At 36.0% G+C, this 27412-nt stretch overlaps 1 protein-coding gene across 13 annotated transcripts in view; it reads right to left on the bottom strand.

The window, feature by feature from the left end:
• PEAK1 (pseudopodium enriched atypical kinase 1) overlaps positions 1-27412 on the bottom strand; it is a 315488-nt gene that overhangs the window by 274573 nt on the left and 13503 nt on the right. For 4 of the 13 annotated variants that reach the window (XM_081549531.1, XM_081549534.1, XM_081549537.1 and 1 more), the window contains exon 2: positions 16709-16828. The exons of 7 other annotated variants lie outside the window; for them this stretch is intronic. The gene's annotated coding sequence lies outside the window, so the exon portion shown is untranslated. Of the gene's footprint in view, positions 1-14264; positions 14573-15488; positions 15654-16708; positions 16829-27412 lie in introns of all 13 variants that reach the window. 2 more of the 13 variants (XM_081549532.1, XM_081549533.1) reach the window with 2 other exon arrangements.

Here is a 27412-nt window from a genome sequence, read left to right as displayed (position 1 = left end):
GAATGACATATACTTACTACTATATATAAAATAGATAATTAATAAGGACCTACTGTATAGCACAGGGAATGCTACTGAATACTCTGTAATGACCTATATGAGGAAAGAATCTAAAGAGTAGATATATGTATATGTATTAATATGACTGATTCACTTTGCTGTATACCTGAAACTAATATAACACTGTAAATCAACTATACTCCAATCAAAGTTTTTTCAAAAATGAAGATTAATAACATAGCAAAACAATCTGGGACTGCAGTTGGGAGATAATGGGAAAAAGCAGACCAACTCAACATGAGATGCTAACTGGTCCATACAGAATGAGACAATGGTTGATAGAATAGTAAAGAAGAACTGAACCTGACATTACCAAAAAACTTCATCTTTCTACTACAAATTTAGTTCATCCTGGGAATAAGGTAGATGCAAGTTATTATTTTCTTCATTTGTCTGATAGAAGAAGGGGAACTTTTAAGAGTTCACTTGTGAGGTCCTAAGATCTTCATTTTCTAACAAGGTTACCGAGTGCCTGAAATTCAACCACCAGGAAATCATCCTTTCAATTACAACGTCCTATAGCCCTGGCATTTTCTGCCAAAATACCCTAGATGGAATAACTTCAGAATCACTCATTTAGCCATTATTGATGGCAATTAGCTTGCTTGTCTGCTTTCTTCATAAGCACCCACCTCTATCCCCACCTCTACCTACATAAAAAGAATCAGGGCAAAAACAAGGGTCCAAGAACCTAATTTTAACTGACCTGGATGTGAGACCAAAAGAGATTAAATGCTTTGCCAAAATTAGTACTGAAACCAGAATCAGAGCCAAGAATTTTAAACTACTAATCTCAAAGCTTTAAGATAACCTTCATATTTTCTCTACCCTTGGATACAATAAAAAATTTAAAAAAAATTTTTAAATTTCCTAATGTAATAACAACAGAATAAAAACCAAATAAACAAACAGAGTTTTCAAACTAGACTCCACCCTCCTTTGTTGTTGTTGTTTTAACACATTAGTGGGTAAGAGTGGTAATACACACAGCTAATAAATCAAAGAAGATATTAATCTAAGCTTCCTTCAAGGACTCCTTGCCACAGTCAAAGCAAAGTTCTGATACTACTGTCTAGGAAATAAGGCCCTTAATATTTGAAGCCCAACAATCTTTTTCAACCTCATTCTTTACCACACTATTTTCCACTTCCTACTGAATGAATACGGATTCCCAGTGTTCAATTATTCTCATACCTCCATCAGTTCAGTTCAGTTCAGTCGTTCAGTCATGTCTAACTCTTTGCAACCCCATGCATGGACTGCAGCACGTCATACTTCCCTGACCATCACCAACTCCCAGAGCTAGCTCAAACTCATGTCCATTCAATAGGTGATGTCATCCAACCATCTCATCCTCTGTCATCCCCTTCCCCTCCTAGCTTCAATCTTTCCGACCATCAGGGTCTTTTCTAATGAGTCAGCTCTTCCCATCAGGTGGCCAAAGTATTGGAGCTTCAGCTTCAGCATCAGTCCTTCCAATGAATATTCAGGACTGATTTCCTTTAGGATGGACTGGTTGGATCTCCTTGCAGTCCAAGGGACTCTCAAGAGTCTTTTCCAACACCACAATTCAAAAGCATCAATTCTTTGGCACTCAGCTTTCTTCATGGTCCAACTCTCACATCCATACATGACTGCTGGAAAAACCATAGCTTTGACTAGACGGAACTTTGTCAGCAAAGTAACATCTCTGCTTTTTAATATGCTGTCTAGGGTTACATAGCTTTGCTTCCAAGGAGCAGGTGTCTTTTAATTTCATAGCCACAATCACTATCTGCAGTGATTTTGGAGCCCAAGAAAATAAAGTCTCTCACCGTTTCCATTGTTTCCCCATCTATTTGCCATGAAGTGATGGAACCAGATGCCATGATCTTAGTTTTTTGAATGCTAAGTTTTAAGCCAGCTTTTTCACTCTCCTCTTTCACCTTCATCAAGAGGCTCTTTAGTTCCTCTTCGCTTTCTGCCATGAGGGTGGTAACATCTGCATATCTGAGGCTATTGATATTTCTCCCAGCAATCTTAATTCCACCTTGTGCTTCATCAAGCCTGGCATTTCGCATGACGTACTCTGCAAAGAAGTTAAATAAGCAGGGTGACAATATACAGCCTTGACTCACTCTTTTCCCAATTTGGAACCTGTCCATTATTCCCTGCCCAGTTCCAACTGTTGCTTCTTGACCTGCATACAGATTTCTCAGGAGGCAGGTAAGGTGATCTGGTATTCTCATCTCTTTAAGAATTTTCCAGTTTGTTGTGATCCACACAGTCAAAGGCTTTCACATAGTCAACAAAGCAGAAATAGATGTTTTTCTGGAAATCTCTTGCTTTTTCGATACTCCAACGGATGTTGGCAATTTGATCTCTGGTTCCTCTGCCTTTTCTAAATCAGCTTGAACATCTGGAAATTCTCAGTTCACATACCATTGAAGCCTAGCTTGGAGAATTTTGAGCATTACTTTGCTAGTGTGTGAGATGAATGCAATTTTGTGGTACTGAAATCTTGCAGTAGTTTGAACATTCTTTGGCATTGCCTTTCTTTGGGATTGGAATGAAAACTGACCTTTTCCAGTCCTGTGGTCAATGCTGAGTTTTCCAAATTTGCTGGCATATTGAGTGCAGCACTTTCACAGCATCATCTTTTAGGATATGAAATAGCTTAGCTGGAATTCCATCACCTCTACTAGCTTTGTTCGTAGTGATGCTTCCTAAGGGCCACTTGACATCACACTCTAGGATGTGTGTCTCTAGGTGAGTGATCACACCATCGTGGTTATCTGGGTCAGTAAGGTCTTTTTTGTATAGATCTTCTGTGTCTTCTTGCCACGTCTTCTTAATATCTTCTGCTTCTGTTAGGTCCATACTGTTTCTGTCCTTAATTGTTCCCATCTTTGCATGAGATGTTCCCTTGGTAGCTTTAATTTTCTTGAAGAGATCTCTAGTCTTTCCCATTCTATTGTTTTCCTGTATTTCTTTGCATTGATCACTGAGGAAGGCTTTCTTATCTCCCCTTGCTATTCTTTGGAATTCTGCATTCAGATGGATATATCTTTCCTTTTCTCCTTTGCCTTTCACTTCTCTTCTTTTCTCAGCTATTTGTAAGCCCTCCTCAGACAACCATTTTGCCTTTTTGCATTTTTTTTTCTTGGGGATGATTTCAATCACCGCCTCCTGTACAATGTTATGAACCTCTGTCCATAGTTCTTCAGGCACTCTATCAGATCTAATCCCTTGAATCTATTTGTCACTTCCACTGTATAATCGTAAGGGATTTGATTTAGGTCATACCTGGATGGTCTAGTGGTTTTCCCTACTTTCTTCAATTTAAGTCTGAATTTGGCAATAAGGAGTTCATGATCTGAGCCACAGTCAGCTCCTGGTCTTGTTTTTGCTGACTGTATAGAGCTTCTCCATCTTTTGCTCCAAAGAATATAATCAATCTGATTTCAGTATTGACCATCTGGTGACGTCCATGTGTAGAGTCGTCTCTTGTGTTGTTGGAAGAGGGTGTTTGCTATGACCAGTGTGTTCTCCTGGCAAGACTTTTCCCCTGCCAGCGTGGCTACATTGAGCTCATGCTCTCTCTTAGAAATAATTTCTTGACATCCCTCCTCCTGGACCTTGAAACACATTCCTCCCCTAACCCACACCAAGTCTGAATTAGGCTTGCTCCTTTATGCACATCTCTACCAAACTTCTTAAAAGGTATTTCAATTCTCAAACTAGTTAGTTTAGCACATTATTTTAATAGGTACTAAAATAATTATTAATTCCCAGTTTTTTGTTCTTTCTACAGAACAGGATTTAATCCACCCCATTATGATGTACAGCTGAGGTTTTTTCCCCTTTTTGTATTTTGGTTTGTTATCTAAGAATCCTCAGTGTATTTCCTATTAACTTGACAGGTTTAAATACATGTAGAATGTGGTAATTAGACTCTTAAAAGAGAATCCAACTGAAATTAAATACATACAGAAGCTTTCCCATATAAGGCTTGATGGGTCAATCTGACCAAAAACTGAACCTTTTATGAATATTCATAATTCTGCTATAAAAAGAACTTCACTTAAAATATTCTTTGTATCTATTTGGAAAATGCATTCCTACAATAGCTTCTGAATGATCAAAAAGTTGAAGTATGAAACTAGTTTGTAAATAGAGAGTGACACCCACACTACAGTAGGAAATATCTGCCTTTGAAATAAACATCAGAGTTAAAACTCGCATCATCCAATTCCATGTTTCCTTGATGCTTTTAGAAAGGATAACTGTTAAAAGATACATCAAAATCTGATAACCATGCTCTTCAGAACCCTGTTCAAAACTTTCCTACTAGGGATTCAGACTAGGGCTGCATGACATTCCAAAGTCAACAGTGTAAAAGAGAAGCTTCAAACAAAACAGCATCCAAAACTATACCCAGCTATAGGCTGATACTGGTAACAAACCCCAAGTCTGTCACAACCCCATATTCAAAATAGTTTTTATAATAATGCTAGGTGGAGGGCTTTTACCAAATCAACAGTTCTAATAAAAGCACAAAATGTGATCTAAGAGAAAATACTCATGCGAGTGTCGCTTTTCTTTTCAGAATGACTTTGGTCAATCTATTTAACCTATTCTGTCTCCTTGTCTGCATGCTCAGTCACAAAGTCACGTCCAACTCTTGCGAACCCATGGACTGCAGCCTGCCAGGTTCCTCTGTCCATGGGATTTTCTAGGCAAGAATAGAGGAGTGGGTTGCCATTTCCTCCTCCAGGGGATCTTTCTGACTCAGGGATTGAACCTGTCTCCTGCACCTCCTGTATTGGCAGGCAGATTCTTTGCCACTGAGCCACCCGGGAAGCCCATATGCTATCTACTTATTAAGGTCTAAATGTAGCCATTGTAAAATTACTATTATAAAACGTTTTCTAAGCCATTTGGTACACCTTAAGTTCATTACTCTTGTTCTAAAACAGAATTACTACTCACTGAAGGGAACATATTTAGAATTAAACATTGTAAAATACAGATCAAAAACAAAAATATTAGCCAGCTTGAATCAGAAGGTTAAATTCTAACAAAATGATAAAGACATGTCAGTGAAAAAAAAAAAAGATATGTCAGTGAACTCATTCTAATTGTAATAAGATGGGATTTCCTTTATTTACCTCAGGGGGAAATGGGATGTAGCAAATAAATTAGGTACTCTAAAGATCAAAGTAAAAGAAAATACAACCTAACTAGACTTGAAATTGCATTCTGAAGAAAAAAAACCCAAGCTCATAAAGTATTATATTTTTGTCCTCTCCTTCACTATTCCCTGCTGCCAGCTGCCTGTTTTAGAAGTTCTCATGCAGAGAAAATAGCAACAACGCCATTTTCCTTCCAAATGCAATCAGGTTTTGGCAAACTTAAGTCAGTATGTCAGTTAAAAATAGAAACTCAACCCAAAACGTGTTTGGCACATATCTACTTAAGTATTGAGTAGTTCTCCTCTCTTGAATGGTATTGAATTTTCCATTTATCATTTTTAAATAAAACTAAAAATCTGCACATGTAGCTGAACAAGTAATAGCTTCCAAATTAATAATACATTATGCAAGATTCTTTTATAAGCATTCACTGAGAACAAAATTATGCCATGTTGGAAAGAGAATTCCTGTGAGACTGGTCCTTAGTAGCTATGATATTTCAAAACACTGCTTTTATTTCTATATAAACACTATTGTGACTCCTTTATAAGTTGGCAGCCAACTTTGCCAAAAGCTTAAACAAACTGTTTTCATCAAATAAATGGCTTCATTGGACCCTCCACCAGATTCATTCAGAGTATTAAAACAGGCCTACATAAATCAAGTTTTATTGAAAGTTATGTGTTGCCATGGCTACTTGTGATCTATAAAGTTGAACAGAGACATGAATTGTGACAGAGATCATATGGCCCACAAAACCTAATATATTTACTCTGTAGCCCTTTGCAGAAAAAAAATTACCTCTACCAGAACTTTTTCAAAATAAACTGAATAAAATTATCTCACCATTATCTCTGCAATTTACTTGTCTATGAGATGACAGCAACACTGTACTTATAGGACGTCTTAAATGCAACTGACTCTTTAATATTTATACTGTGTGGAAACTCATTTGTATAAGATACTGTTCTGAAATACTGAACCAAAGCAGAGTTGACTCAGCAACTCACATGAAGCTAAAATCTTCTCAGACTCAAAAGGTAAAACACAAAATGTCTACACCCAGCACCACCCTAATTACTATTACTCAGCATTAAGTATGGTATTGTCATAGGAAATTCGATAATGACAGAAGCCAATTTGTGTGCCATTGTTTCTGTTAAAGGATTTTCAAGTGAAAAAAAATAGCTATATGTAGTTAAAACAAACACATTTTAAAGTTTTGCAAACAGAATAATTGGTGTTAAATTTTCAATGATACTGTCTCACTGTAAAGCCATTTTTAAGTTTTCAAGTGAAAAACCCAAGAGCTAAATCCCAGATTAAAATGTCAGATACTTAGATATTCAATAAATATCTGGTGAACAAAGAGAAAGTTATGTGAAGCTCAAGCTATTGCCTTCACTGCCATTATTTTGTATGTTTCAATTTTCACTCTCCTCAGTTAAGGATCCAGACCTAGCAAAGAGGTCTTTTCTAATCCAGCCTTGACACTCCCCAAGACCACTGTCATAGAAAGGCTATCTGGGACTGGGTACTGATACTGCCTCAGTCTGCAGAGGAGATGGACCAAAGCAAACAAACAAACAAAAACACCAAAAAACCCAAATCACATTGTATGAAAACTATTCACAGAAAACCCTGAGGCCTGAAAAACACATCATTTTTTCCTAGTGATAGAAGAGGCATTCAGATGCTATCTGGGCCTCTGGTCTCACCAAACTGCCTTCTGAAGTCTAAGTCCAATGAGTAATAAACGGCATTTAGAATTTTCAAAAGACTGGGCTTAGAGCAATATATATAAATAAGGAAGGAGCCTAGGTCTTGGAATGAGTCAGAAAGACCCAACAGTTTCATGACTCTAGCAACTATTTCCTATGTGATGCAAGCTACTTAACCTCTCTGAGCCTCCATCTCTGCATGAGGATAATGATGGTGCTACTGTCATGGGATTATTATGATGATTAAAGGAGATATCATAGAAGGGCCTAACTCCTGGAATGTAAAAAATAATACACAATAGCAGCTAAACATACATAGGACCATAGGTCAGGCATATATTCCTTAGAAAACCCATTAGGTAGGTACTATCATTAAAACTTGCTCAAGGTCACAAAATGAGCAAGGGCCAGAGCCAGATGTTGGGCCAGGAAGTACGGCTCCAGCGTCCATGCTCTTAACTACCTCATTATATTGCAGCTATTATTAGAATGAGCATCCCAGATATTCTTAAGGATGGTTCTATGTAAAACAAAGTGTTTGAAACCCTTCTATATCAACATTTGAATTATAATAGATTTTTAGTTTGGGGACAATCCTGCTCTGTTGCTAAAATGCTGTTGGTAGCACAAAGCTAATACTATGGTCATGCCTCAGTTTCAGTATCTGTGTAGGAAACATAACGTCAGTCAGAGGGGAAAAACGTTCCAAAACCACAAAACATTTAGGCTGGCTTTGAAAGAACAGAAAAGGCAAAAACCAAACACCTCCTCTCCAAGAAAACACCTCAAAAAGGATTTGAATGTCACCACAAAAATTAAAGATTCAGTGCTAGAAGGGTCCTCAGTTTAATTCTTATACTACAAAGTGGAAATCAAAGCTAAGAGAGAAGCATAGCTTTCCTCATGTCTATAGTTAGTCATCCTTTGTGTCGGACCATCTGCAGGACCACTTTTCCACTATACTGCTTTGTCTAGATTCCTACTGAACTCAGTGCCTAATTAATGTAATACCTCAACTGAAAAGTAATGTAGTTTGCTGCACAATATAAAGATACTGGAAATCAGTGGTGGGGAAAGAGTCTTTTACCAACAATGTTTAAAGAATCCTACCTGAACAAGACATAGTCAACTTGTTGACTCTGAACAAACTGCAGACATATAAATTAGTAAACATTCCTAATGTACTTCTAAATTGTTGCTATGTTCTCAACATAAGCTAAGCCTCCAACAAAAATTATCTTCTTTTTAGTATTTCTGATGAGAAAACTGCCATTAAGTCCTGATGATATTCCTTGTAATCTAGTCTACAAAGACATTGACTCCTTACAATTAATTACAATTAATAAATTGTATTAAATTGTATTTTAAAAAATTCTTTCTTCTTGAAACCAAACACACATCAATACTTTTTTTGGTTTTTAAATTAATTTTTATTGGAATATAGTCATTTAACAAAGTCGTGTTAGTTTCTGCTGTACAACAAAGTGAATTGGCCATATGTATACATATGTCCTCTCTTCCTTGGATTTCCTTCCCATTTAGGTCACCACAGAGCACTAAGTAGAGTTCCCTGTGCTATACAGTAGGTTCTCATTAATTTTCTATTTTATACATAGTATCAATAGTAACATACGTCAATTCCAATCTCCTAATTCATCCCACTGGCCCTTCTTCCGCTTGCTGTCTATATGTCTGTGTCTCTATTTCTGCTATGCAAATAAGATCATCTATGTCATTTTTCTAGATTCTGTATCTATATGTATTCTTTTTTCTCTTTCTTACTTCACACTGTATGACAGTCCCTGCATACATCAATGCTTTTAAAATAGAATGATCATATACTTTACCATCCTCTCAGATAACTGGATATTCATTGTTCAGGTGTAAATACACTTAGCTTGCTCCAAAAACAATTTTGTAACGTAGAAACTCCCTCATGATAAGCTATACATACTTGTCTTCAAACATACCTTACCTTTGGTTTCATGCAAAACAGATGACTTCATTGTTCAAATTCAAAACAATAACATAAGGGAAGTGATTTTATTACAGTTAGTAGCTGAAGTTTTCCACTCCTCTTATGCCACTCCTCTTATGCCTGTGGTCTCCTTCTTTAGCAGAACTGAAACTTACAGTTCAAATAGGGAGCTAACTCTCCAGTGACATACTCTAGCAGCAAAACTTAAGATGAAATAACTAAGGCAAAAAAAAGACACTATCCAAAAAGATGTCTTTCAAAAATTACTTGGAGAGTCTTATGGGAATCCTTGAAAATCAAAAAACAATTAACTTCACTGGGAAAAAAAGGAAAAATTCAACTAGTAGTGATTAAGAGAAAGGGACAAACTACACATTCCAAAGGAACAACTGTGAGATTTGGGGCAAGATTCAAAGATGAAGAGTTGATGGATCAAAAGTGATCTCAGTATTTTGGTGCCAGAGCAGCTATGTAGACAAGCACTTCTCTGACAAATCCAGAAGCCAGAAAATAGCTTGTTGATGGGAAAGGCAGGTAAGGTCAGTTTATCCTCTGGAAGTGAATGTTAGTAAGTGGGTATATTTCATACATCTTAAGTATATGCAGTTGGAAATAAGTAAATTGAAGATGCATAATTTGAGCCTCTTGCTGAGGTTTAAACACATGAAAATGTTAAATAAGGAAGGTGGGCCTCCTGAGTAAAAGCTAAAGCCTCAGAGTGACGGATATGACATCCTAACATACAGCTAATGAAATTCACTTCTGAACCCTTAAGTGTATTACAAGTATCTCTTCATATAGTTGCAGTAATCAGTGCTTACCTCCTTGCCCCCTGTTTAAAACAAATTCCAAATAAAAGACATAAGCTTCACATTGGGATCTCATTTCTAGAAAGATATAATTTAGTACTATGGCAACAAACTCCAGAATGTTTATCTGAATCTTCTCTCCCTGAATCAAAGAATGTTTGCAATTTGCCTTCGCTGAACCATATCTACATTAAACCCCCACTTAGCTCATATATCTTTATCTCGACACATCTTATATTGATCACTTTTCTCTTTTAAAAAAGATTTATTTTATTTATTTATCATTTACTGATTTTTAGCTGCACTGGGTCTTTGTGGCTGCATGCGGGCTTTCTCTAGTGGCAAACAGGGGCTACTCTAGTTGCGGAACGCAGGCTTCTCATTGTGGTGGCATCTCTTGTTGTGGAGCACAGACTCTAGGCACACAGGCTTCAGTAGTTGCAGCACGCAGGCTCAGCAGTTGCAGCTCACAGGCTCTACAGTGCTGGCTCAGTAATTGTGGTGCATTGGCTTAGTTGCTCTAGTGCATGTGGGAATCCTCCTGGACCAGGGATCAAACGCATGTCCCCTGCATTGGCAGGTGGATTCTTAACCACCAGACCACCAGCAAGCCCTCACTTTTTGTTAAATACACATAATATTTCTATTTCCACATTCTCCTTTTCACTGATATTATTTTCACCCTCTGTTCTAGATCTATTTTTAAGTTTTAATTCTGAATCTCCAAGTTAAAATGTGACACTATCAAAAAAAAAAAATTCTCCATCAGACAAAATAACTGCCTTCTAAGTATTTCAATATGAAAAGTGCTTTAATGATGTTTTCTGCTTCCTATCTTTTATAATTGATCCACAATATCAACTTAACCTTCTTCACACTTTCTTTCCACCCATTTACTTTCTTTTACCTACTATTTTTATTTAGGCATACCATTTATAAGCTTCTACAGGAGAAATTTTGACCCTCATTTTTAAGATTCAACTTTCTACCTCTGGAGGAAAAAAAATAATTTGTGGACTGAATCAACTCTGCCTCACTAAATAGCTGTGCACTCTTCAGACAAACTGTTTAACCTTTTTGAGACCCCATTTTCTTATTTGTGAATGGGAAATAATATCACTCATCACACAGGGATGTTTTTCATATTAAAGAAAAAGAAATGTAGCAAATCTAGGATGATAAGTGGTAAATAACATTTAATAAACTGGTACTTATACATAAAAAATGTGTTATTATCAAAGTAATTATCTCATAGGCCATTACAGAAATTTGCTACCAAAAGCACTGGATGTACTTCCTAATTCTGGCCTCAATTCAAGGACAAAATACAAATCACATTACTGCAATTTTAATGGAGAAGCCATCAAGTGGAGTGTGTAATGGAAATATGGGCTATGACATTTGGGCAGAAAGGAGCTGGAACACAGGACCAGGAAAGCCAACTCTCAGGGTTTACTGTGTTCTAAAACCCCTGTATGTATCGATACACCCTTGAGGGCAGTACAATCTTGACTGTAAAAGCAAGGCTACAGTACATGTCAAGCAGAGAGCTGCTGCATTTCATTTAGTCTCCCAATTTCAAGCAGAAATGATTAGTGCGAGTGTGCATTTCACTGCTGATTTGAAACATGGAACAACAACCACAGTGATGATGTTGATAGATATTAATTTTGCAATTAATATTTGAGACTTACTCCATACCAGTATGCACACTATGCTAAGTGTTTTCTATTCATCATTAACTCTCACAACAATCCTATGAGGTTGGATACTTTTATTCTATTTGACAAACAAAACTAACAAAAAAACCCTGAAGCCTAGCAGAGCTGAAATTCAGACCCAGGTAACAGTGAAAATTTTGAACATCCAGTAATATAAGTTATGTGCTGACAGTAAGATACTAATATTTCAGCAGTCTGAGCTATTTGGGTATCTGTGTGGGAAGCAGAGCATCATATTCACTCAACTGTATAAGCAAAAGCACGAGGGAGGTAGAAAAAGGGTTACATCCCAGAGTAGCAATTCTGGAACTTTCAAATATTAAAAATCATGACACTGTCAAATTGAGCATGGCCTACTGTGGGGATAATTAGAGCTCTCTAGATCAAAGGTTCTGTTTTCCACCTTACACATGCTGATGGACGAGGACATTAGAAGCTGATGCTATGTGCCATCATTTGCTCAAGACACCACCATGGACGCCACACACCCCCACCCACCTCCTGAATGAGATTCTCAGAACATCAGCTACACCTCTGTGCCTTCTCATCCTTTTCAGGAAAGCACGTTAGAACGAAAATGAGTAAAATAGGTATGAATTTTTCTCAGCATCAGAAAAGTAAATATTAAAGTTTATTGAACATGGGCGCTATATACCAGGTGAAGTTCTAAGCCCTTTGCCTATATTAATCCTCAAATGACATTATGAATTAGGTATTATTTTATTCCCATTTTACAGATAAGGTAACTGAGACACAAAATAAGTAATTTGCTAAAGATTACATACACATAAGAGAAATGACAGTGCAAGATTCCAATAAGGAGGTCTGGTTCCAGATCCTAGTTCTTAAACACAAAAATAAACTGCTTCTCAGTTTTGCTAGGACATGACCAAGTGGACAGGTATGCTGGGTAATTCCAGAAACGCTGCACAACCAAGTTGATGGTGCTATCGAAAAAATAACTCCGTCTCTGTGGATACATCCAAAAGGCTGGCTCAAGTCTTCCACCAGGAATTTAGTTTAATGTCACAGGGACCTTGGATTCCAAGCCCAAGGGCCCAGGAGAAAACTTCATTTAGAAACTCTCCCCTTATCCTTGGATAAGCTGAGCGATAGGAATTTTCTTAGTAGCCCAGCAAATGACATTGGTTATGAGGCAGCCCAGCCCTATCATGCTATTGCTGGACCATAAGGAATGAACAAAGCTTCACAAAAAGAACAGGAACACAATCCCTTGCTCTGAAAAGCTCTATGCATTAAAGAGTCACTCAGTCTTCTGGGTAGGGTTGTTCACATACTATCCAGGCAGTATTCTAAGTGCTGGAATACACCTGTGAACAAGAGGTCCCACAATCATGGAGCTCATTTTCTAGTGTCACTGAAATATGAGTCTATATGGACCTATAAAGGTCAACTCCAAATACAAGAGGAAACGGTGCTGGCACCATCCTAAATTCTCGGTGGAAAAAAAGACGTGAGGAAAAGATGTAAGGGGGCACTATTTACTCTAAATGGCAGGAATGCTGGAATCTTTGCAACTACAACTTAAGAATACCAGATCAAACTACTGCACTACTGCCAAAGCTGATGCCAACTTGAAATGAAAGCAATGTAGTTGGATGGCACTGTTTCTGCCTCAGGCTAGGAAAACAGTGCCCACCTACAAGTTCCTAAAGAGAGAAAAGGAAAGGACAAAGACATAGAAGCTTGGGTTGTTTATCTCTTTTAGAACCTACTCCCAAAATAGAAAAAGGAAATCACTAGCAAAGAATCCTAAGTTCTGCCATATCTTGATAATGTTAGTATCAGTGTTCAAACTAATACAAGGAAAAAGGATAATAAATGACATCAAAGAAATTATAATGGAAGAAGAGGTCTTTTTCCAACAGCAGGTGGAAGCTGGGGCCAGATATGGTTCATAGTCCTTTGTTCAAACAGAGCAGATCATACACAAGAAATCGAAAGAGGGAGGAAGAATACCACACACGCACTAAAAACTGGTTATTCACCTACAGGTTCTCCTTAAGTAAGAATGCCAGAGGTGAGACATGACAAAGCATTAGATACTTTAATTTCCAGGCCCACAGACTATCTCAGTCTCAGAATGGCCAAACTGATACCAATCACAAAATTCTGGTACAGCATATACCTCTACAATTGTACTTGCCATGCAACAGACATTCTCTCATTCCTGTATTCTCCTCTGGGCACGGAGATACAGGAAGGCCAAGATGGCATTTCATTCATTTTGTATTCCAGCATCTAGCGTCAGCCCCATTACAAAGCAGGCACTCAAAAACTTAGGAACTTTAGTTTTAGATTGCTAAAACCAACAATCATCCTTAATATACAAATAATTAAAATAGGAACTACTGGTGGGAGACACACCAAAAACTAATCATGACTGTTCATTTTGAATGGTTTGGCCAAAGTTTACCTAAGTAAAACTAACATAGGTAATAAGTTAGATAATGCTAATCTACATGAAAAAACAGAAGCGATATTTATAAAAGAAAGTTAAGCATAGTAGGAGAGCAAAACAACTCAAATTTCTGATAATTTACTAAAAAGCTTAAATGCTCAGCATGATAGATGTATTAACACCAATTCAATTCAAGGCCCATCTCCGCAGCCTTAACTGCCCGGTTATTTTCAACTCATGGCTCACAGACTGACGTGCTTCATATATGTGGCATTTATGCACTCATTCACTCATTCATACATCTTTGTGTTTTATCATGCTAGACATACTGGGAGGTGCAGGGGATGTAACACTAAACAGGAAAATACAGGGCTCATACCTTCATGGATGGGCTTTCTGGTCACATTCATCAATGAAGATGTGTATAGCTTAGATATAAACTGCTTTTATCCATTCTGTCTCACTGCAGAAAAACTGTAATCTTTTTTGTTCTTTTCAACTCCATGTGGGAACTCAGTGATGCAAGTGTAACTCAATTTCAATGACATTAAATCATGTACCTAGAACAGTATGACACAATCCAGGCATTTTTTAAAAGAAGTTGAAATAATCCAACTATGGATTAGCCAATTTTTGCTTCCTCTCACAATTCTGATTTTTTTAAAAAATTTAGTGTGTTCTGCATACCTAGAAAACAAAAATAGAGAAATATAATGGTTTTCACCATTGGCAGATTAAAAGCTCTAAGCTTGTGCATAATGGGTCTATTCCAAGAGCACTATTTTTCATTTTTAAAAAAATGTAATAAACTACCACTCAATGCTAAGGAATACTGTGTAGCAGTTAAAGAATAACTCAAAACTATATGTACTGAAATGAAAAAGATATTCCATATTGACATAGAGGACAGAACGCAGAACAATGTATGCAATATGTTAAAAATATAGAGACAAAATAAAACTGCACACACACACATAATAAAAGATCTGGATATCAAACATTGCAGTGGTTACCCCTAGGTGGCAAATAAAGAAAGGGAGATATGCAGGAGGAATCTGGCTCGTTTTTCTATATACTGCTGCATCACTTAATTTCTTCTGAGATATTATTCATCTATTGCTTAATTTTTAAAAATTTCTAAACTGTCTCTAAAACCAGATAAACATCCAATATTAGGTATTTGGTCCTTAACATTCCTACAGAAAGAAGCCATCTTGTTTGAATAGTCAGAATAAATAACATAGCATTTTTAATATAATTTTTATTTTATGTTGGAATATAGTTCATTTTACAATGTTGTATTAGTTTCAGATGTTAAGTAAAGCAATTTAGTTGTACATATACATATATTTTATTCTTTTCCCATGTAAGTTATTACAGAATATTAAGTAGAGTTCCCTGTGCTATATAGTAGGTTCCTGTTGATTATTTTATATACAGTAGTGTGTATGTTAATCCTGCCCTCCTAATTTATCCCTCCCCTCACTTTTCCTCTTTGGCAACCATAAGGTTGTTTTCTATGTCTGTGCATCTGTTTCTGTTTTGTAAATAAGTTCACTTGTATCTCCTTTAGATTTCACATATAAGTGATATTATATGATACCTTGAGTTACTCCACTTAGCATGATAATCTCTAGGTCTATCCATGTTGCTGCAAATGGCATTATTTCATTCTTCTTTATGACTGAGTAATATTCCATTGTATATGTGTACTGCATCTTTATCCATTCATCTGTTGATAGACATTTAGGTTGCTTCCATGTCTTGGCTATTGTAAAGAACATTACAATGAACACTGGGGTGCATGTATCTTTTCAAAGTATGGTTTTCTACACATATATACCCAGGAGTGGGATTGTTGGATCATATGGTAGCTCTGTTTTTAGTTTCTTAAGGAACCTCCATACTGTTCTCTGTAGTGGCTGTACCAATTTACATTGCCACCAACAGTGTAGGAAGGTTCCCTTTTCTACACACACCCTCTCCAGCCTTTATTGTTTGTAGACTTTTTAAAGATAACCATTCTGACTGGTGTGAAGTGATGCTTCGTTGTAGGTTTGATTTGTATTTCTTTACAAATTAGCAATGTTGAACATCTTTTCATGTGCTTTTTGGCCATCTGCATGTCTTCTTTGGAGAAATGTGAAATAACATTTAGACCCAACAAAACACTTACATTATATAACAAGTGGCAAGAACTTGGAAAAATTAAACTCTAAAAGGAGTAGATCAGAGAAAGAAATTCTATACTATTTTCAAAATATTTGATTATTTCAAACTATTCTAAGGTACTGGAACCAGGTTGTGCTTAGTCACTCAGTCATGTCCAACTCTTTGCAACCCCATGGACTGTAGCCTGCCAGGCTCCTTTGTCCATGGGGATTCTCCAGACAAGAATACTGGAGTGGGTTGCCATGCCCTCCTCCAGCGGATCTTCCCAACCCAGGGACTGAACACAAGTCTCCCCACATTGCAGGCATATTCTTTACCATCAGAGCCACCAGGGAAGTCCATGAATACTGGAGTGGGTAGCCTATCCCTTCTCCAGGGGATCTTCCCAACCCAGGAATTGAACCGGAGTCTCATGCATTGCAGGTGGATTTATCACCAACTGAGGTACCAGGGAAGCCCAGAGCTAGGTTAGACACTATAAAAACTGCTTTCATATATAACCTGTAATTCATTTATTATAAATGTGCTTTACAGATTAACAGTTCACAATATCCTCAAACTGCAAACTACTGTCTCCAAAACAATCACCTTATAAAAATGAGCACCTCTTTTTTCTTCCCTAGAGAAAAAAGTTTTGCTATACATACATACCATTTCTTTTCCTCTGAACAGTTCAATCTGCTGTCAGTTCAAGCAGGGGCTCAACTGTAGCGCTAAACCCTAAGAATATATTGTCTTCTTACTCTTTCAATATCTTCTCAGAAATGATATCTAAGGACCAGAAATGGAAATATCACCACGAGAGTCAATCTGCTCTAGTCATAAAATAACTGTTAAGGGTTTGAAAAGAACTAGTTCATGAAACTAAAATCATTTTCCTTTTCTGCTTCTTTACAAACTCAATGCAGAAGTTGTAGCTAATGGCTCAACTACATTCCCAAATCAGCTAGGAACATATTTTTTTTATTTTTCAGAGATTATTATTCATTTGAACTTCCATCAGTCAGACACTAACATCAAAGAACCAAAACTTAATGCAGAGCATATTGTCAAATGCATAAGCTACAATTTGGTATATATTAAATGCACCAGTTTACTGTTATTGGGAGCTTTTGCTGATCTAGATTGGAATTTTTAAGGGCCTAATTAAAAAAAAAAAACTATTCAGGACTACAGATTACAACAGATTCAGATAACAACAAGCAGTCATGAAATGAACTTCTTATTTTAACCAATTATTATTAGTATTTTCTAAGCTAAGAATGAGCAGATGCAAGATACATAAGAAATGAAATTAAAGAAAAAGGATGACAAGATTTCAACCCTCTTTCCCATGTGCCAGAGCACAGTACCAAAGAGTAAAATTTAGAATGGAATAGAAATAAGCAGAGAATTTTTGCATATCAGAATTGCTTTAAAAATGCACTTCTAGCCATTAGAGGGAAAAGATCAACAAGGGAAGAGAAGGAGCAAGTATCTCTTCCCTGCCATGTACCGAGGCAAATCATTTCATTTAATCAACAGATCACTCATTTTTCATTTGGCCAAGTGCTCTACACTATCATTGTATATACCTTTTCAAAATACCTACTGTATTTCTTCTCACTAAAACTTTTAAATATTTACCATCATGTGAAGAAAAATGGAAAAAAAAATCAAGTATGATTGGGTTATCTTTCTGTTCCAAATATCCAAAGATACTCGAAGGTTTGAGGTGAAGGTAGAAGTAGGGGGATATAATAAAAACAGAAAAGTATGCCAACTATTTTCAGACAGTATCGTTTAGTTCATGGTGTCCTAGTACACGGCCAACATTCAATTTCTCCCTAAAGTTCCTCACTTACACACAGGAAACAACAAGGCATATGTCACACTACACATGCTATCTCACATGCGGCTTGCTTACTTCATTCATAATAGAAAAAAATAAATATACCCTAAAAATGAGAAATATCTCTAAAAATGGGGAAACGTACCATAAAAATGGGAAATATCCAAATTTTCAATCGCTACAGATGACCGAGTAAGTGTACAGTTACAGAAAGTTATTTATATATTGCTACTTTGCTTCCAAAACAATTTTGGCATCCAATGAGCTTGCATTTGTGTCTCGATCAGGATGAGCTTTAAGATTGGGTACAATAAAAAGTCATGTCTATCTCACAATAACAACGAAATTTCTAACTGCATATATACTATTAACAGATGTAAAGATGCTTAAGTGCTAGACCTTTTTTTTTTTTGGATGTGCTGGGTCTTCGTTGCTGTGTGGGCTTTTCTCTAGCTGTGGCAAGAGGGAGCTACTCTCTAGTTGCAGTGTGTGGGCTTCTCACTGCAGTGGATTCTCTTGTTGCAGAGCACGGGCTCTAGGCATGCGGACTTCAGTAGTTGCAGCTCCCAGGCTCTAGACAACAGACTCAGTAACTGTGGCGCCTGGGCTTAGTTGCTTCACAGAATGTGGGATCTTCGCAGACCAGGGATCAAACCTGTGTCTCCTGCACTGGCAAGTAGATTCTTTACCCCTGAGCCACAAGGGAAGCCCTAGATTTTAGACATATATCTAATGTTTAAGATAAAATCTGATAAAATATTAATGGTAAGGAAAAATACAACAGGCAATCCTATCCATGGTTTGTACAAGGCAAATATTATTATACTTCTCACATTCCAGTAAATACCTTAAATAAGAAGAAATAATACAAACCAAGTCCAGTAGCTTCCATTTGTAGGACTCTCAGTTTAGAAAGTTCTTGTACATATATTCAACTTTTGAATTCAATATTTGGTGTATTTATTCAATACTGATTTATAAATGAATAAGGTATATCCCTTCAGGCTTAATTCATCCAACTTGATAATAAAAATCAGATTGAGAAAAAAGAGCAGGATTATCTCCATTTTACAGAACAAAATAAAAGCTTATAGATGTTAAGGAATTTTTTTCCCATGATCACAAATTAAAAGCAAAGCATTTTTAATATTCTACTTTATACATTCAATTTTTACCACTAACCTCCTGATCATGCCACACCTTTCTTATCATGTCACAAATTCATTTAAGAAAGAAGAGAATGATTTTAATTGCTATTGTTCCTTAAAAGTAATAAGGATTATGATAAATGTGTATATAGGTGTATGTACATAGATATATGTTACATGTGCATATGTAATACATACATGTGTATATGTCTTTGTTACTGACTTCATAAAGGTTTTCTGTACATGACTAATAAAAATTTATTTCTCCTCAGGTCTTAAACTCTTGAAAACTCTTTGTTATCCAAAATCCTTAGTAGGAATTGATTTCAATGACTATCTGAGAATTAACTTTAAGTATTATACCTAGCAAACCTTTGGATGACTACAAATTGAACATTATTGTGCAATATGAGGGCTTCCCAGGTGGCACTAGTGGTAAACAGCCAGCCTACCAATGCAGGAGACTTAAGAGACACAGGTTTGATCCCTGGGTTGGGAAGATCCCCTGGAAGTGGGCACAGCAACTCATTTCAGTATTCTTGCCAGGAGAATCCCATGGAGAGAAAAGCCTGGTGGGCTAGTCAACAGGGTCACAAAGAGTCAGACACGACTGAAGCAACTTAGCATAGGTAACATGAAGATCCATAAATACAAGAATGTGTAATTTCATTGAGGCAAAGTTTTAAAATTTCATGAGACACCAAAATGAGTGCTCAACATCCATAGTGCAACCTTGCTTTGCTGCTTTCTTCTCTTTAACCCCCTTGCAGAGTACCTGGAAAGTGCTATTTTATCACCTCTTATAGAGAAAATTATATGCTCTAGGACTGTGCTAATACTACCCACATGTGGCTACAGAACACTTGAAACATGGCTAGTCTGAACTGATGTGCCATAAGTGGAAAATATAAACTGGAATTTGAAGGCTTAGTAAGAAAAACAAGACTAAAACAGCACAAAAATTTTTTATATTGAAGACTTACGGACATGGGAAGAGGGGAGGAGAGGGTGAGATGTACGGAGAGAGTACATTATCTATTTTACATTACCATGTGTAAAATAGATAGCCAACGGGAATTTGCTGTATGGCTCAGGAAACTCAAACAGGGGCTCTGTATCAACCTAGAGAGGTGGGATGGGAAGGGAGATGGGAGGGAGGTGCAAAAGGGAGGGGATATATGTATACCTATGGCTAATTCATGTTGAGGTGTGACAAAATTCTGTAAAACAATTATCCTTCAATTAAAAAAATAAATTTTAAACATACAAAATTCAAAAAAATTTTATACTGAGTATATGTTGCAATGATATCTTACTTATACTAGATTAAATAAAACATATCATTTAAATTAATTTCACCTATCTTCTTTGTGGGCTTCCTGGGTAACTCAAATGGTAAAGAATCTGCCTGCAATGTGAGAGACCTGTGTTTGATCCTTGAGTTGGGAAGATCCCCTGGGGAAGGGCATGGCAACATACTCCAGTATTCTTGTCTGGAGAATTCCATGGTCAGAGGAGCCTTGCAGGCTCCAGTCCATGGGGCTGCAAAGAGTCAGACACAAATAAGCGACTAACACACACACACACACACACACACACACACACACACATCTTCTTTGTACTTCCAAAAATGTGGCTAATATATTTGAAATTATATATGTAGCATACATCATTTCTATTGGACAACATATTTTAACATATGCCCAAGAGATGTGAGACATATTTTTTTAGACTATCAATAGCCTTTCAACTAATATATTCTGTATCATTGCTAGTTCTGAATCTATCAGACAGTAAACATGGAGTAAGGAAGAAGTAGGATTTTCTGATATGGGAAAATGTTATCACAAAAAAAAGGATATAAAATTATAAAAAGCAGAGATACTTCAAACATGCTTGTAAAGTTATTCAAATTTAGTTTAGCAATATGAAAAAGAGAAATACACCAATTCCTCTAAATGAAAAGAACCTCCTATAGAGCATGAATGTACTGTCTCCTCAGCCAGTCTTAGCCCTGCATGCTTCTCACAGCACGACCAGCTTACTGCACTGACTAATCTGATACATTAACAATACCTCTACAATATACAGTATGTCAATTATGTATGTTGAAAAGTAATACATGCACAACAAAGGAGGTGGGGTGAGGCAACAAATTATTAGTACCAGTTGTCCCCGGATGGTAGAACAACAGATTTCCTCTTTTTCACGTATTCTATATTTTTCCATTTTTTTTCTACACTGACAGGGTTGAAGGTGAAGGTGTAGGAAGATCCTAAACTCCCCTCCTCTGATGAACACAACAAATCTACAGCTACATATGGAATAATTCCAACAGAAAGGGACCTAAAAACTGGATAAACAGAACCTCCTCAACAAAGGATAAAAGAACAGCAAGAGATTGTGAAGATAAATAGAGACACAATCTCATCAAGGAAAAAACCCACACCCCAGACTCAGTGATTCACAATTGGAAGGGATCATCAAGGAACAAATCATTTCCCTCAGGAGCAAGAGATTCAAGCTCCATATCAAGCAAACCAACTACTAGGTCCTGCAAAGGAGAGACAAGCCCTCAAAAGACCTAGTTTTGAAAATCAACAGAGAATATGCCCAGGAAAACTACAGAACAGAAAACATAGCCTTAAACAGCTCATGCATAAATTCACTAGACCAGAAAACCCGTGCAAAACAAATAGACTATAAAGTCGATGGGCCATAGGTGAGGGAGATACATTTATTAATCTTGAACTCCTAGAAGAAGAAAGAAAAGGCCCCAAAAAATTATTTGAAGAAAGAGTGACTGAAAATATCCCTAATCTAAAGAAAGAAATAGACATTCAGGTTCAGCAAGGCCAGAGAGCTCCAAATAAGCTCAAGCCAAAGAGACACACATAAAGACACATTACAATTAAAATGGTAAAAGTCAAGTATAGAGAGTGAATCCTACAAGCAGCAAGAGAAAAAAAACATTATATATGAGGGAAATGACATAAGGTTTTTAGCAGATTTTTCAGTAAAAACTTCCTTCAACCAGAAAGACATAGTATGACATATTCGAAGTGCTGAAAAGGAAAAATTTCCAACAAAAATTGTCTACCCTATAAGGTGATTATTCAGAATTGAAGGAGAGATCAAGGGTTTCCTAGATAAGCAAAAGCTAAAGGAATCATCATCATTAAACTAGCCCTAAAAGAAATATTTAAAAGACTTCTTTAAGCTGAAAAGAATTGGCAATAAACAATAATGAGAAAACACATGAAAGTAAAAATCTCACTGGAAAAGGCAAATAAATAATAAAAATGGTGAATTGATTACTTATAAAGCAAGCATGAAAGTTAAAAGACAAGTAGCAAGAGTAACTAAAACTCACAATCTTAATTAAGGTATGTATAAAATAAGATATAAAATGTATCATCAAGAGTATAAAATATCAGAGGGAAGGGGTATAAAGATAAACTGGAACAAATTCCAAAGCCTTGTTAAAACTGGCTGCTACTTACATAGGATATCATATGTGAACCTTACAGCAACCACAAGGAAAAAACATATAGTATATACACAAAAGAACATGAAAAAGGAGTAATATAACACTAAAGAAAACCACCAAAACACAAAAGAAGACAGAAGAGAAGAAAGGAACTAAGAAGAACTACAAAAACAACTACAGAACATTTAACAAAATGGCAATAAGTACATATCCATCAATAATTACTTTAAAAGTAATTGGACTAAATTTGTCAATCAAAAGACAAAGAGTGGCTGAATGGATGAAAAAACAAGACCCATCTATACATAGCCTACAAGAGTCACTTCAGAAGAAAAGACACATAGAGACTGAAAGTGAAGGGTTGAAAAAGATATTCCTTGGCTAATAGGCATGAAAAGAAAGCTGGAGTAGCTATACTTTCTGACAAAATAGATTTTAAAACTCAGACTTCAATAAAAGACAAAGAACATTACATAATAATGATGGGGTTAATTGAGCAAGAAGATACAACATTTATAAATATATATGCACCTAACACATTAGCACCATGATATATATAAAGCAAATATTAATGAACTTAGAGAGAAACTGAAGGCAATATAATTATACTAGAGAACTTAGCACTCTACTTAACGTCACTGCATAGACCATCCAGACAGAAAATCAATAAGAACGCAATGAAACTAAATGATATATTAAACCAGATGTACTTAATGGACGTAGAACACTGCATCCAAAAGCAGAATACAAATTCTCAAAAGCACATGGGAACACTCTTCAGGACAGATCACATATCAGGTCACAAACCAAATCTCACTAAATTCAAGAAGACTGAAATCATGTCAAGCACCTTCTCTGATCACAGTGCTATGAAACTAGAACACAATCACAAGAAAAAAAAAAATGGGGGAAAAACACAAAAACATGGAGATTAAACAACTCACTACTGAACAACCAATGGGTCATCAAAGGTATCAAAGAAGAAATAAAAAAAATACCTAGAGATAAATGAACACAGAAACCTGACATATCAAAATCTATGGGATGCAGCAAAAGCAGTTCTAAGAGAAAAGTTCATAGCAATACAGACCTACCTCAAGAAACAAATCAACAACAAAATAAATAAATAATCTAACTTGACACTTAAAGGAACCAGAAAAAGAACAAATGAAGCTCAAAATCAGTGGAAGGAATGAAATGATAAAGATCAGTTTAGAAATAAATGAAATAGAATTAAAAAAATTTTTAAATATCAATGAAACTAAAAAGTGGTCCTTAGAAAAGGTAAGCAAAATCAACAAACCTTTTGCAAGACTAACCAAGAACTCAAGAGAGAATTCAAATTAAATCAGAGATAAAAGAGAAGTTACAGCTGATACCACAAAACACAAAGGATCCTAAGAGACTACTATGAACAATGTCCACAAATTGGACAACTAGAAGACATGATAAATTCCTAGAAACATAATCTCCCAAGCATGAATCATAAAGAATTATAAAATCTGAATGGATCAGTTACTAACAAGGAGATTGTAACAGTAATCAAAAATCTCCCAACCAACATAAGTCCAGGATCAAGCAGCTTCACTGGTGAACTCTACAAAACATTCAAAGATGACCCTTCCCAAACTCTACCCAAACAAAACTGAATAGGAGAAAAACCTTCCAAACTTATTTTACAAAGCCAGCATTACTGTGATACCAAAACCAAAGACAACAACAATATAAAAAAAGAAAGAAAAAAAAAATTAAAGGCCAATATCCTTGATGAACATAGATGCAAAAATATGCAACAAAATACTAGCAAACTGAATCCAATAATACATTAAAAGGATCCTATACTATGGTCAAGTGGCATTTAGTCTAGGGATGCAAAGATGCTTGGACATTTACCAAGTCAATCAACATGATACATTAACAAAATGAAGGATAAAGATCATATGATCATCTCCATAGATCTATTCATGATAAAAAAAACTCTCAACATAGAGGGAATTTGCTTCCACACAACAAAGGCTATATATGACAAACCCATGGCTAACATCCTACTCAATGGTGAAAAGATGAAAGCTTCTCCTCCAAGGTCAGGAACAAGACAAGGATGCCTACTCTTGCCACTTTTATTCAACATAGTATTGGAAGTTTTTGTTATTCAGTCACTCAATCGTGTCTGACTCTTTGCAACCCCGTGGACTGCAGCATGCCAGGCTTCCCTGGAGTTTGCTCAAACTCATGTTCATTGAGTCAGTGATGCCATCCAATCATCTCATCCTCTGTCGTCCCCTTCTCCTCCTGCCCTCAATCTTCCCCAGCATCAGAGTCTTTTCCAAGGAGTCAGCTCTTTGCATCAGGTGGCCAAAGTCCTAGCCATAGCCATTAGGCAAGAAAAAGAAATAAAAAGTGGAAGTTCTAGCCATAGCAATTAGGCAAGAAAAAGAAATAAAAGTCATCCAAAGTAGAAAGGAAGAAGTAAAACTACCACTATTTGGTAGATGACATGATACTATATACAAAAAACGCTAAAGACTCCACTTAAAAATATGTAGAACTAATGAATAAGTTCCTGTAAAGTGAAAGGATACAAGATTAATATACAGAAATCTGTGACATTTCTATACACTAATAACAAATCATAAGAAAGAAAAATGAAGGAAACAATCTCATTTACAACTGAATCGAAAAGAATAAAATACCCAGAAATAAATTTAACCAAGGAGGTGAAACACCTGTACAATGAAAAATATAAGATGTAGAGAAAGAAACGGAAGAAGACACACACACACACAAAAGGAAAGGCATCCTGTATTCATAGATTTAAAGAACAGATGTTGTTAAAATGTTCTTTTTAATCCTCCAAAGAAATCTACAAATTCAAAACAATACCTATCAAAATTTCAACAGCACATTTCAGTGAACTAAAGCAAATAATTTTAAAATTTGTATGGAAACCCAAAAATCACAAATAGTCAAACAACACTGAGAAAAAAAACAAAGCTGGAAATCTCAGGCTCCTTGATTTTAAACTATGTTGCAAGGCTTTAGTAATCAAAACAGTATGGTACTGGCACACAAATGGACACAGATCAACAGAACAGAATTGAGAAACCAGAAATAAACTCACACATAGGGAAATTAGTTTATGATAAGGGAGTGAAGAACATACAGTGGAGAAAGGATAGTCTCTTCAACAAACAGTACTGGGAAAACTGAACAGTCACATGCAAAAGAATGAATCAAGACCACTATCTTACACTAGACACAAAAATTAACTCAAAATAGGATTAAAGATTTGAATGTAAGACCTGAAACCATAAAATTCCTAGAAGAAAACAAAAGCAGCAACTTCACTGATAACAATCTTAGCAATATTTTATATGTTCTGACTCCAAAGGCAAAGGAAACAAAAGAAAAAATAAAACAAATGGGAATTCAACCTAAAAAAGCTTCTGCTTTTAGGAAACCATCATCAAAACAAAAAGGAAACTTACTGAATGGGGAAAGATATTTGCAAATCACATATCCAAAAAGAGGTTAATATCCAAAATATATATAAAGAACTCACATGAGAACAACAAACCAGTAAAAGCCTGATTTAAAAACGGGAGGAAGATCTGAATACATTTTTCCAAAGAAGACATACAGATGGCCCATAGGCACACAAAAAGATGTTCAACATCACTGTGAGGAAAATGCAAATCAAAAACCACAATGAGATATTATTTCATATGTTAAAATGGCTATCATTGAAAAGACAAGAAACAACAAATGTTGGACAGGATGTAGAGAAAAGGGAATCCTTGTACAATGCTAGTGGGACTGTAAATTGGCGGAGCCACTATGGAAAACATTATGGAGATTTCTGGAAAACAAAACAAAACTTAATAATACTACCGTATGACCCAGCTATTCCCCTCCTGACAGACATAAAAACACTAATTGAAAAGATATATATATATATACACAGCCATGTACTGCTGTCCTACAGTATACTTCACTGCTGTACTAGTCACAGTAGCCAATATATGGAAACAACTGTCCACTGATGAATGAACAAAGAAGATATAGCATAAATATATATAAAATGGACTACTAACTCACCATGAAAAAAAAATGGAATCTTGCCATTTGTGACAACATGGATAGACCACAAAGATATTATACCAAGTGAAATAAGTTAGACGAAATAAGAAAAATACTATATGATTTCACTCATATGTGGAATCTAAGAAAACAAAAAAATGAACAAACAAAATAAAACAAATTCAAAAATATAGAAAACAGAGGGGAAAGGGGTTAAGGGGTGGGTAAAGGAATGGGGTGAAGGGAGTCAACTGTATGGTGCCGTACAGTAGGATTGAGTTTCCTAGTCAGAGAGCTAGTTCATAAAAACCCAGACCATGCAGTCTGATAGGAGATAAGAGAAGAGAGGATTAACATTCATGCAGCTTTTTTTTTTTTTTTTTGCCTTTTAGAAAGATTATAAAACACACCCTTTTCTAGATGAGCTTAATTTTAATAGACTTTTGGAATGCAAAACTGACAACAGAACTACAAGGTGCATTTATAATAGGATTAAAATTTTATTTGCATGTTTAATAAACATATACATGTGAAACAAAATCTAAGTCAGTAATTAAAGTTCAACTCTCTAAATTAGGAACTACCATATTTATAAATTATTTCTAGACTGCTGATAGTATAATTTACATATTCACTGATGCTATCATTCCACAAGCTACATATGTAAGGAAAGGGGTATATAAGAAACAATGTAAACTTTGTCTTATTCTATACAGAAGAAAAAGATTGCCAAACTACAGGATCCTCTTCTCTCATTATTATTAACTTCCTCATTGAATCTGGAAACCAACAACCTCTTTTAACTT

This window comes from Giraffa tippelskirchi, chromosome 12, assembly GCF_054371585.1.
Source record: "Giraffa tippelskirchi isolate mGirTip1 chromosome 12, T2T-mGirTip1v1.2.pri, whole genome shotgun sequence".
NCBI classification, from domain to species: Eukaryota; Metazoa; Chordata; class Mammalia; order Artiodactyla; family Giraffidae; genus Giraffa; species Giraffa tippelskirchi.
The sequence above is the reverse complement of the archived record's forward strand: the minus strand, read 5'-3'. Positions and strand labels throughout refer to the sequence as shown.